Genomic DNA, 12,791 nt, shown 5'->3' on the forward strand with positions numbered 1-12,791 from the left:
TGGTAAATCTAGTCATTTCAAGTATAATTGCTTCCTGACAGGGTTTGGGTATACTTGGTTGGCTACCCTGGAGGGGTGGGGGGGAGAATTTGAGACCTTTGAGAAGCCCATAAGGAATTATGAAACTGGGGAGAAAACAAGATTGCCCACCGCTAGAACTTGTTGTCGAAGCGAGCAGAGAAAAAACCTTGAAACTTCTGTGATCTGCAAGGAAAGCTACCACCCTCGGAACCAGGGAGGGGGGAGGAAAAAAATCCAGATGGGGGGAGAGATAGAAAGGAGACAGGAGGGATTTTCATCTCCTGAGCATAGGAAAATGACCCAGTGGGGGTTCTTCTAGGTAGCGAATTGGCAGGAAAATTGTAACTCCTACGAGGACAACAAGAAATCCTCCAGCCCATTTGACCATGAGAGGGAAAGGGGATATCTGGGGAAGCCTTGGGGAATGGCAACTTGGGAGGGCAACGAGCAGAGGAGTGAGGAAACATTAGAGAGGCCTTAATGGGAGGGAGAAAGAGTGATTAAATAGAAAACTAAGAACGAGAAGGAAGAAAACCAACTCAAAAAAACAAATGGAAAAATATTATAGATGATAAAATTATTGGTTCTAATAAACTGATACTGGTTCACATTACAGGTATCATTAACCTAAGCACTCACCAGTCCCTGGAACATCGGCAACGCAAAGATGAAAAGCTGCAGGTAATCAGAGATCATGTTTGGAAAGAACAGGGGAAGATGGTAAAAGCAGGAGAGCAGGGACATAAAAGGGGAGGTAGAACAGGATAGAAGGTCACCAGCGAGGCTTCCGTGAGCATACCACCAAGGAAAAGAGGAAGACGAACAGGAAAGGAGAGCATGCAAAATCTAATGCATGCCTACCATGTAGGAACCCCAGCAGAGGTTAAGGCGGTGATAGCTTCATGGGAAGCGGAGCTCAATACCAACGTGGTAAATGAAGAAATCCTAGAATCTGACTGGGAACACATAATTCAGGATCCAGGACACACCCGCGAGCGCCAAACATTATTCTGACAGACCATTCAACTATATTGGGTCATGAAAAATCTTCTAGAAAAGGAAATGCTAATGTATAAAGACATAGAGGAGCCAGAAGAGGACAGACAGGGAGAGCTCAGCTTAAAAGACATCTATAAGGATATCCAATTAGTACAGATGCAACAATACCACCATAACTTAAACTTAAAGAGAATTGAAAAACATATTCAGCCACTATTGTAGAATGAAGTGCCCGAATCAAGTGTGAAATATCTAGCTCCAATAGATTCTTCAGATGAATGAAACAGTGATATTGTTAGTTAAATTTTGTTATGATATCGAATAGCATTTACTTTTCAAGAATTAAGCATATAATTGACATATCAAAAAATGTAGCTTGGATGATAAGAATTAAACTGTTTAAATTTTAGATAGCCTTTGATGTCAACCGATGGCCAACATACCTGGTTTCCTGCGGGCGGTTTGAGGCTAGCAGGTATATTTTGAAAGACATATATTACTACCTATGTATGGAAAATTAATAGAAAAGAGAATAACTACCAATATTACACAAAAAAAGATGTAAAATGTCATTATTTTTTCTCATCACCCATTATGATATGAATTTATTACATAACACATGAGTATTTATAAAGTATCAAAAGGTTATATTTCATGTCCTATGAAATTAGTGGTTATAAAGTAACCTTGCCATCCATAGGTCTATACTTTTTTAAAAGTCTTAAAACCATTCCACTTTTAATCATTCCACCATGTTGTTGGGATATCAACTTTTGGTTTGAGAAACACTTCTTTAGTGGTAAGGTGTTGAATCTTCTAAAGAGTAACTTTGTTAGTTCTTTCCTTGATGGGGTTGTTTTACGACCACCTCGTTTAAGTTAGGAGACAAATCAGAATTTGTATGAAGAATTTTGTTTTCTGGTTCTAAGACTCGCCGATGGTATATTCATAGTGACCTCGTCATAATGGGCATGCATAAAATTTGTGTGGTCACCAAGGTGGAAGCCCTCGGTAGTAGCCTTAAGCCTTACACCTAGAGGTGCATGACACTAGCATGGTAGGAGTTCACAACACAATAAGGTTTACAATTGTTTAACTCGAAGGGACTTAAATGCAAGCAGATGGGAATTTTAATCCCTGCATGTGGTAAAAGGCTCAACTATACATTATGTTCTACCTGTTCAGAGATGGGCTACCCTTATCATGGCGAATTGAATACATCTGAAATAACTCTTACAGCCGAGGTAAGCTCAATTATTAGAAAATTATGGTTAACAGTCTCAGAAGGCAGGAGTATGGGTTCATTCTCTACACATGGATCACAATGGAGAGTGTACCAACACCTATCCTTATTCTACATGTTCACACACTTATGTGTCAAGTGCCTTATATTTGCATGGTTATGGTTTCAAGGTGGAGGAGGTTTTGGGTCCAGTTATTGTTCTCTCTATATCGAAAACCTTCTCACATTGCACGCAGATACAAAGGTATTTGTTTCCTTGTCTTCACTTATATTGCTAAATAATGTTCATGCGGAGGTATTCATTTCATGGCCTTCACTGATATGTTTAAATAATGTTCCTGCACTAGCTTCATAGTTGTCAAGTTATCATTTGGTAGTAGGGTAATATTTTCAGGCACCTCTTTCATAGTGTCAAAGCAGCGTTTGGTTATTGTCTCACATAGGTCAACCTATCTCTTACAAAATAGTCTTGGGATTCAAGCAACATTGTTAATGTCTAGTCCTATCATATTTTTGTCGATGGTGGGTTATATATTATTTGCTGACTATAACCACTCACATTTTCTCAGTTTCCAATATTTGGTGTTTATTTCTCACAAGGGTCAATGTTATTTGCTCTTTTTCTCCACAATTATGGGTCTGGTCCATTGTTTGAACTTGTTGTAGTCCTCCCCTTAGTAGCCTCCTGCAACTTAGAGCCTATTGGGATTTCCTTTACTTGTCCCATTTTGGGTGTGGAGTATGGTACCCTGGTACCTTCTCAATATGGTTTTAATTGGGTCTATGGTTGTATTTACAGGGTAATCTTCAAATTCATTGGTGCAACCTTACGTTTATTGAACCCTCTTATTACCTCATTATACCATAACATTGTTCAATCCATTGGAGTTGGTCGTTACACCACAAGTGTTAGCTCTTTGTATTGAAAGTTAATTGTATTCATGGCTCCATGGCTACGGACTCCTAGTTGTAGAGGTGGTGCTTCAGGGTCTCCTTCGATGCGTCGTCAGAGAATGTTTGGTTGGGAATACATAGAAAATTTCTTTGAAGCAACACCTCTGGAGGCTCATAAGGAAATTCGTCATCTAGAGGCTAAATAATTTGTGGATCGTGTTTATTTCTCAGATTCAGAGTTAGTAGGAAGTAGCCTCAAGTGGGTACCAGACCTAGGGAAGTTTTGTAAGTGAAGGATCCACTTCCTCCATTCCATCAATATTCATTGCTTACTGGAGACTCTTCTCAGCATCGTTATTAGAGACAAGCAAGTAGACAACTACAAGATCTTTGCAGGTTAGGAGGATATAAAGAGAATTATGAGGGACATTAGATACAACTTGGATGATATAGTTGTTCAATTGTCTCGCATAGAACACTATGTGGTATCGAACTCAGACAGAGAGTCAAATGAACAATAGGAAACACTGACGGTCATCAAATGATCCATCTCAAGCCTTGCCTCATGCCAACTCTACTACCACATCGTCAATCATAATCTTGGACTAAACATTCCACCAAGAAATCTGAGTGTTGGCCTATAATGGGTACAATTTTGGTTGTTTAGTGCTAAGATGTTTAATCAGTTTTGGTTTTTGACAGGTATATGTATTACTTTACTTTTTCAACTTGTTTTAGTTTATTGTAGCAGGGCTGGATAGTCATCAAAGCTAGTTCTTATGATACTCTATATTTTTCTTTTTGGTTAGTTTAAAGCATCAATTGTATTTATTATAGGTGCTAAAAAAAGGACTCATTGGGTTACTCAAAATAATGTTTTTTGGAAAGTATTGAGAAAGTGATTGCAATGTAAACTTTTCTTATCTTGATATTAATATAAATCTACTGATCAATTATAAAAAAAAAACAAAACAAAAACAAAAAGCTTAGTTAGTTCTTAGAAGTTTGAATTCAACCTCAGGTGTTGCACATGAATTTTCCAAAAATGAGACTTGTTATCGTAAAGGTATTCTATATAATAAATTCCCTTCTAAAATAGATATATAGTTGAAATTAGGAGGAATCTACCAAAGGCATCCTTTCAAAAATAATCAAGGGAAACCACTGGATGGAATGGTTATTGAATGATAAACCAATGTGTAGGGATTCTCCTTGCTAGTGAAGTTGAATTTTAATGGAATCCTAGGATATTCATGTGCTCTTGGTTATGGAAAGGCACCTTGAATATGGACTTTGGATGAGTAAGCTATAAATTTTTGCATTTGAGATCCAACTAGCTTATTTTTACCCAACATAGCTGACAAAGAGTATAATTGCATAGGAGGAACTTCAAGTTTTATTAATCATCCATGTTTTTTATAACTCACATATCACACAAGTTCTAGGCTTGTTGGGTAAAGCTGATAATCTATATTCCTCCCAATTCTTTTGATTGCAACATAGCTCCTAATTTACCTAGTCTGAATAACTTTGCAACTATATGCCAACCCAGATATAACCTTGTAAGAGCTACTCTAGTCATTGATAAGCTACTTAAGAAGGAACCCAACATGACATGTAGTAGACATGAGTTGCAATAAGGAATTTCGAGTAGCTTTAAAATCCCCCAACCAAGGATAAAGGCCCAAAATTATATTTCTCCATCTTATTATAGATTTATTTGAGCACATCATCCTATATGTTGGAATTTGGGTAGCTCGAAAGGTATTTTTGAGAGAAGGAAACCCACCAAAAGTGAGTTGGTTGGGCAAGTTACCCAAGTGGTTGGGGTTTTGACCCAAAGTTGTGGGCTTAGACATAATTATATTAATTATTTATTCTAATTTATGGTTAAAGGGTTAATTGGGAAAATCTTGAAGAACCAAGGGTTCCCCAAATAACCTAAAGGAAACAAATAAATAGGATTACATAGGAAAGGCCTAGACACACAAGTAGAGAAGGACTTTCACATGTGGAGAGAGGCAAGTTAAAGGACCTAGCCATGTATCTACCTTAGAGGATTCATAATATCAAGGAGGTTGAGTTTCGCCATGATCTGGTCAGCTAAAGGAGTCGCTTCCAAAATGGAGAAGGAGGTCGAGTAGGAGGATCTAGTCACGGTGTTGGAAGGTCATATATGCAAGCATAAAGTCAAATTTGAGTGTTATAAGGCCAGGTATGCAAGAAGAAATTTATATATGAGTGTTGGAAGGTCATATCTACAAGAAGAAATTCAGGTATGAGTGTTGGAAGGTCAAATATCCAAGAAGAAAGTTAGATATGTGATCTGAAGAAGTAGATCTAGTAGATAGAGAAGTTGTAGCATGCTTGCAGAGGACTGATTGCCAAGGAAAAAAAAAAATCCAAGGACCTTAAGCTAAAGGCACTAGCTTAGGTATGCATTTGATTTTTTTGAAAGATTACAGATCTGATGGAATAGAACTCAAGCCCTAATTTTTGTATATTATGTATACTAGTTGTATCAGAGATCTAAAGGGCCATGATCCCTAGTATGAGAGCCATAATATTTCTTTTATTAATGGACTAATTAATGTTGATATTTGGGCCATATAAATATGTGTACTTAATTTATTTCACTACATTTATATTTCCATTGTGCAAAGTTTTTTTAGTTGAGTACCTTTGGTGTGTTTATGATCAAGTCTAGACATAGACTAGATTTGGGGTAGGAAAACTTAATATGGTATCAAAGCTACTTTGAAGATCATGTGGATCAAAGTGTTCATAGGAAAACAAAGTAAGCCAGTGGAGGTTGTGTAGGCTCAGAGGGAGTTTAGCTTCAAAGGGAGACTACAAAGGAACACCTATCACCCAATGGAAGTATGAATCTTCAGATTCAAGCAAGAGAGTGGAGTTTTCATCTCATGCAAGGAAAATATTGAACCATGTGATAACACTCAAGGTGGTTCAAGGAAAGGTCATGTTGCATGCTAGGATAGTCATGCACCATACAAGATAAAGACTGGCCAAGTACAAAAGAAGGCATGGCACATGAAGGACAAATATGGATACACAAGGGAAAGTCATGACTCATGTGAGGACCGTCATGGGTATGTAAGGAAGGTCATGGAGATGGATATTTCAAAGTGTGAAGGAAATACCTTCCTCACTAAGAGGGAGTGTTAGAATTTGGGTAGCTCAAAAGGTATTTTTGAGATAAGGAAACACACCAAAAGTGAGTTGATTGGACAAGTTACTCAAGTGGTTTGGGTTTTCAACCAAAGTTGTCAATTTGGACCTAAGTCATTTAATTGTTTATTCTAATTTATGGTTAAAGGGTTGAGTGGAAAAAAATCCTAAAGGATCAAATGTTCCCTAAATAGACTAAAGGAAAACTATAAATGATGGGCCAAAGGAAAGGCCTAAACACACAGGTGGAGAAGGAAATTCACTTTTGGAGAGAGGGAGGCTAAAGGACCTAGCCACAGTTCCACCTTAAAGGAGTCACAATAGCAAGGACGTTGAGTTTCTCCATCATCTGGTTAGCTAAAGGAGTCGCTACCAAAAGGGAGAAGGATGTCAAGTAGGAGGATCTAGCCGCAGTGTTGGAAGGTCATATTTGCAAGAAGAAAATAAAATCTGAGTGCTAAAAGGTCATATCTGCAAGAATAAAGTCAAATATGAGTGCTGAAACGCCATACCTACAAGAAGAAAGTCATATCTAAGTGTTGGAAGGTCAAATATATAAGAAGAAAGTCAAATATGAGTGTTGGAAGGTCATATTTGCAATAAGAAAGTCAGATTTGAGTGTTGGAAAGTGAGATCTGCAAGAAGAAAGTCAGATCTGAGTGAGGGAGGGTCAGATTTGCAAGAAGAAAGTCAAAGTTGTGATCTGAAGAAGCAACTCTAGCAGATCAAGAAGTTGTAACATGGTTTAAAAAGGGCTGGTTTCCAAGGACAATGACAATCTAAGGACCTTGAGCTGAAGTCACTAGATCAGGTATGCATTTTATTTTTTGGGTAGATTGTAGATCTAATGGAATAGATCTCAAGCCCTAAGTTTTGTATAATATGTATACTTGTTGTATCAGAGATATAAAGGGCCATGATCCTTGGTACAAGAGCCCTAATGATTATTTTTTATTAATGGACCAATAAAGTTTAAGATTTGGTCTATATAAATCATTGTACTTAATTGATTTCACTGACATTATATTTTTGTTATGAAAAGTGCTTTTAGTTGAGTACCTTCAGTGTGTTTATGATCATGTATAGACATATACCAAATCTTGGGTATAAAGAAAAATCAACATGGTATCAAAGCAACTTTGGAAAGCACATCGATCAAAGTATGCATAGGAAAGTAGAGTGATCCAGTGGAGCTTGTGTACGCTTAGAGGGATTCTAGCTTCAAAGGGATATTGCAAAGGAACATCAGTCACCCAATGGAAATATGAATCTTCAGGTTCAATCAAGGGAGTGGAGCTTTCATCCCATCGAAGGAAAATCTCAAACCATGTGAGAACACTCATGGTGGTTCAAGGAAAGGTCATGTTGCATGAAAGGACAATCATGCACGATGCAAGAAAAAGATTGGCCAAGTACAAAAGAATACATGGCACATGTGATGAAAAATATGGCTACATAAGCGAAAGTCATGAATCATGCGAGGAAATTCATGGGTATGCAAGGAAAATCATGGAGATGGAGATTTAAAAGTGTGAAGGAAATACCTTCCTCACTAAAAGGGAGTGATGGAATTTGAGTAGCTCGGAAGGTATTTCTGAGAGAAGGAAACCCACCAAAAGTGAGATAGTTAGGAAAGTTACCCAAGTGGTTGGGGTTTTGACCCAAAGTTGTAGGTTTGGACCCAAGTCAATTAATTTTTTATCCTAATTTATGGTTAAAGGGATGAGTGGGAAAAATTCTAAAGGACCAAGTGTTCCTCAAATAACCTAAAGGAAAAATCTATATAAGAGGAAAAAGGAAAGGCTTAGACACACAAGTGGAGAAGGAAATTCACTTGTGGAGAGAGGCAGGTTAAAGGAGTTAGCCATAAATCATCCTTAGAGGAGCCGTAGTAGCAAGGAGGCCAAGTTTCTCCATGATTTGTTCAGCTAAAGGATTCACTACCAAAAGGGAGAAGGAAGTCGAGTAGGAGGATCTAGCCTGATCCAAACTTATGCAGGAATGAAACAAAATACAAAAATACCCATATACATAGAGATGTGATAGAAATAAAACTTCATTTCATTAATACCAAACAACTAAAATATGCTTACATACAAAAATAAAAATAAACTAGCTTGGGCGATGGTAACTTATCTCTAAGAAGAGATGTGGTGGCTACATGCCTCTGAATTATTGTACAATGAGGCTCAAAGGCCTATTTATGATTCAAAAGCGATGGAAAATCCTAAACATCCAAAAACCTAACCCTAGGAGATGAAGTGCCAAAACTGTGGGCCCCGTTTGGGAAAATTCGTACATCAACTTCCTGGGGTTGTAAATTTGGCATACGATCTCTGTTTGACTATCATAATACCTCTTTTAGAAGATCTCAAAGAGGATATTGAAAAAAAAAAACTTGCATACCAATTTCAAACTTTTTTGGTCTCTCTGGTTTCCCTAAAATCCTCTTTTAGTCCCTCAAAACGGCTCCAAAAGTTTAGGACCCGAAATACTCCAAAAATAGTAAGTTGTGATACAATTAAGGAAACTGAAAAGAAACAACGGTGGGGGTCCAAGTGGAATAGGCGGGTGGACACCAATATCCACCTGGATCAATCCTCCCTCCTTGGGAAGCAGTGGTCCCCATTATGTTGAGTGCCTCCATGAGATGGGGAAACTTCTGTTGAACTTGGTCCCTAGTGAGCCACTTGCCTTGGTGCAAGAGTTGGCCAGCTTTGACAACCCGATACAGTTGGATCTTCTGTTAGCGAGTGTTCTTGAGCTGCGTGTCTATGATCCGATCAGTGGTGGCTTGTTCCATGTAGCCTGGGCTTAACTATGTTGGTGTGAGTTTTCTACAATGTCTGATGTGTCCAATAATGGTGGAAAGTATGGTCAAAGGCAATCCACATTGAAAACTGGGTGCAGACCAAGGAATGGTGGAATTTTGAGCTCGAAAGAATTTTCCCCTATAGCCTTAGTGATGGTATAAGGCCCATATCGGAGTAGGTGAAGCTTGCAGGGGGGCCCAGCAATGCGCTCCTTCTGCAAATGTAACCAAACTTTGTCGCCCACCTGGAACTTGTGTGGCACTCGATGTTGATCATGATGCTACTTGTACTTAGCATTGGCTCTTTCCAAGATTTCATGGACCTACTGGTGGATGTGCTTAATGAATTTGTTTGCCCTATACGCTTCACACTGGACATGAGTTGAACCTGCCTAAGTAGTTGCAAATGGTATGGCCACATCAATGGGACATAGTGGTTGGAATCCCAACCCCACTTGAAAGGGGTTGTGGCCAGTTGAGCTATGGAGAGCTCTATTGTAGCTGTGCTGGACATAGGGGAGGCTTTCATCCCATGTGTGTGGATGCTTCGAGTTGTACATACACAGAATGTGTACGATCATCTTGTTGACGACCTCTATTTGGCCATCAGTTTGGGGGTGGAAAGTTGTGGACTTAGTGAGCTTGGTATCCAACATTGACTAGAGACTTGACCAAAATGTACTTAGGAACCTGCTGTCCTGATCTGAGATAATGGACTGTGGGATCCCAAAATGTACCCACACTCATTCAAAGAAGAGCTTAGCAGTGGCTTCTGTTGTGATACTCTTCTTGTAGGCCGCCATAATGGCCATATTAAAGAATCTATCGACGACCACAAAAATACAGTCATTGCCATGCCTAGTAGAAGGAAGGTCGAACATATAATCCATGGAGAGGGATTCCCAAGGTCGAATAGGAGCAAGAAGAGGAGTATATAGGCCTTGCTTCTTTATGGTCAGTTTGGCAATGGCGCAAGCAGTTCAGGATCTGATGTACTTCCCAACATCCTATCGAAGGTTCGACCAATAAAAATATTTCTGCAACACTGCCACTATTTTCTCTACCCCAAAATCTCTAGCGGCTGGACTATAGTGTGCCTCCCAAATCATCTTGGCACGCTCGCTTGAAGGAACATAGATGTGTCCTAGGTGGCACAACAATGTATCCTGGAGGTGAAAATTTGGAACTTGTTTACCTTCTAGGAGTGTTTGGTATGTGCTGCCAAATTCTAGATCACTCTCGTAAAGATGTGGCCACCTTGCAGTCTTGTGCCTACAAGAGTCTAACACAGTGGTCAGCGACATGACCGGTGGTCGGTTGAGGCAGTCTACAACATTTTTGGTTCTGCCCTTCTTGTACTTAATGTTTAAATGGAATTGCTACAGGTATGTGGACCAATTTTAATGGCTATTGTTTTGCAACTTCCATTTTCTTTGTGTCAACTGCATGGTTCGGTGGTTTTTGTGGATGATCGTTTCCTTCCCCATAATGTAATGCTTCCATTGTCAGCAGGCTGACACAATGGAATACATCTATTTGTCATAGGTGGGATACTTTTGAACTATGTTTGAAAGTGTCTCACTGTGATATGTCACTAGATGCCCCTGTTGAGTAAGAACTGCACCAACAGCATAGTCAGAGTCATCTGTCTTGATCTCAAATGGTTGTTACAGGTATGGTAATGTGAACACTGGTGCAGACAAGAGGCGATGCTTCAACTCAAAAAATTATTTCTATTGGGATTTGGACCAAAATAAATTTGCTTTAACTCCACCCTTAGTGACTTGACTTAAAGGCCAAGTGATATGAGAGAACCCCAACACAAACCTGCGATAAAAATTGGCAAGATCTAGAAAGTTGCAGAGCTCTGTTAGAGTGGTTGGGGCTGGACAATCCCGAATGACTTGTTTCTTGGTTGGGTCCACATTCACACCCTTATCATCAATTATGTACCCCAGGTATTGAACCTGCATCATGCCAAAAATGCATTTCTCCAAATTGGCACACATCTTGTGTTGTTGCAGGGTTTGAAGGACCTGTCAAATATGGTTGAGATTCTCTTCAGAACTCTGGCTGAAGATCAAGATGTCATGTAAATACACCACCATGAATGCATTGGTGAATGGTCGCAAGATGTTGGCCATCAATATCATGAAGGTTGCAGGGGCACTCGTCAACCTGAAAGGAATGACCAACCATTCTAAAAGGCCCTCCTTTGATTTGAAGGTAGTATCCCACACATCGAAGGGTTTGATAGGCACCTGGCGATAACCGGACTTCAAGTCAATTTTGATGAAATATTTGGTCCCCTTGAGCTGTTCCAGAAGGTCATCAATCCATGGGAATGGATACCTATTTTGGACAATGATCTTGTTCAACGCCCGCTAGTCAATATAGAGTCTCCAGGTCCTGTCCTTCTTCTATAGTAATACAATCAGGCTCCCATAGGGTGATGAGCTTGGCCTGATGTGACCTTTCTGCAATAGCTCCTGGATCTGCCTCTGCCTCTTGATCTCATCGTTCTCTAGAATGGAGCATTGATAGATCGGTGCATTGGGTAGCGGCGCGCTCGGGGTGAGATTGATGGAGTGATTTACCTAACAGTGCAGAGGCACCCCTGTAGGTGAGGCGAAAATGTCCTTGTACTCCTCCGCGACCTTGTCCATTTGTTGTTTCTATGTGGTGAGCCCTGTCTAAAAGCCATGGCCACAACCTTCTTCTTTCCCTGAGGGAAAATCATAAGGAAAACAAGTTTCATGGTCTAGAAAATGATCTTACTAAATTTCTTTGTAGTGATCAAAGAGATGGCGGTAGGCGGGGCTACCTCTAGTATCCTGTACAACTTATCGCCCATATTAATAATCACATAGCAAGGTCTAGACTCATATACAGAATGCCACTTCCACAAGTATGGTTGTCCTAATAATACATCACAAACTTCAAGAGGAGAAACATCACACAGTACCTCATCCGTGAAGGGCTTGATGCTGTAGGGAAGGAGGCACTACTAGTTGACGCAGAGATCTCATCCTTGGTGAAGCCACTCGATGGTATATGACTATGGATGTGTTGTAGTTGGTAGGCCTAGCCGCTTCACGACCTATGATGAAATGAGGTTCTTTTGGCTCCCACTATTGACAATGAACTGCAACAAAGAACCCTGCACCCACATTTGTGAGTGGAAGACGCGTTTCCCCTCCTTTGGATCTTCGAGCTCATTCTTCTAAATCTTAATGTTGGCAATGGTGGCACTGAGCTATGCGTCAATGATTTGCTTCCCTTTGTCATTCCCCTTGTCGAGTTCTGACTAAGAGTCAGAACATGTGTCTGATTCGAAAGCCTTCAGCTCGACCACCAGTGACTTCTTGGCTCGACACTCACTTATGTTGTGAGTGGATCACTTATGGAACTCACACCATTTTCCCATGTCCTTCTTTGTCTTCGTGGTGTTTTTATTTGCTTGCGGCTTCGACGGGTTGTCTTGGGTCGCCCCACCTTAGATTTGTCATTTTCTTTGTGGTTTGGGGGCGTCTTTTCCTTACTTCAGATTTGCAGATCCGAAGTCTCGCTTCTTCTGTTTAAACTTCTTCTCAATCTTGACAGCGTATCGATACGTCGTGTTGAATGAGGAGA

Source organism: Pinus tabuliformis, chromosome 6, assembly GCF_031772625.1.
Source record: "Pinus tabuliformis cultivar Carrire ecotype Pingquan chromosome 6, CPIR1, whole genome shotgun sequence".
Classification (NCBI taxonomy): Eukaryota; Viridiplantae; Streptophyta; class Pinopsida; order Pinales; family Pinaceae; genus Pinus; species Pinus tabuliformis.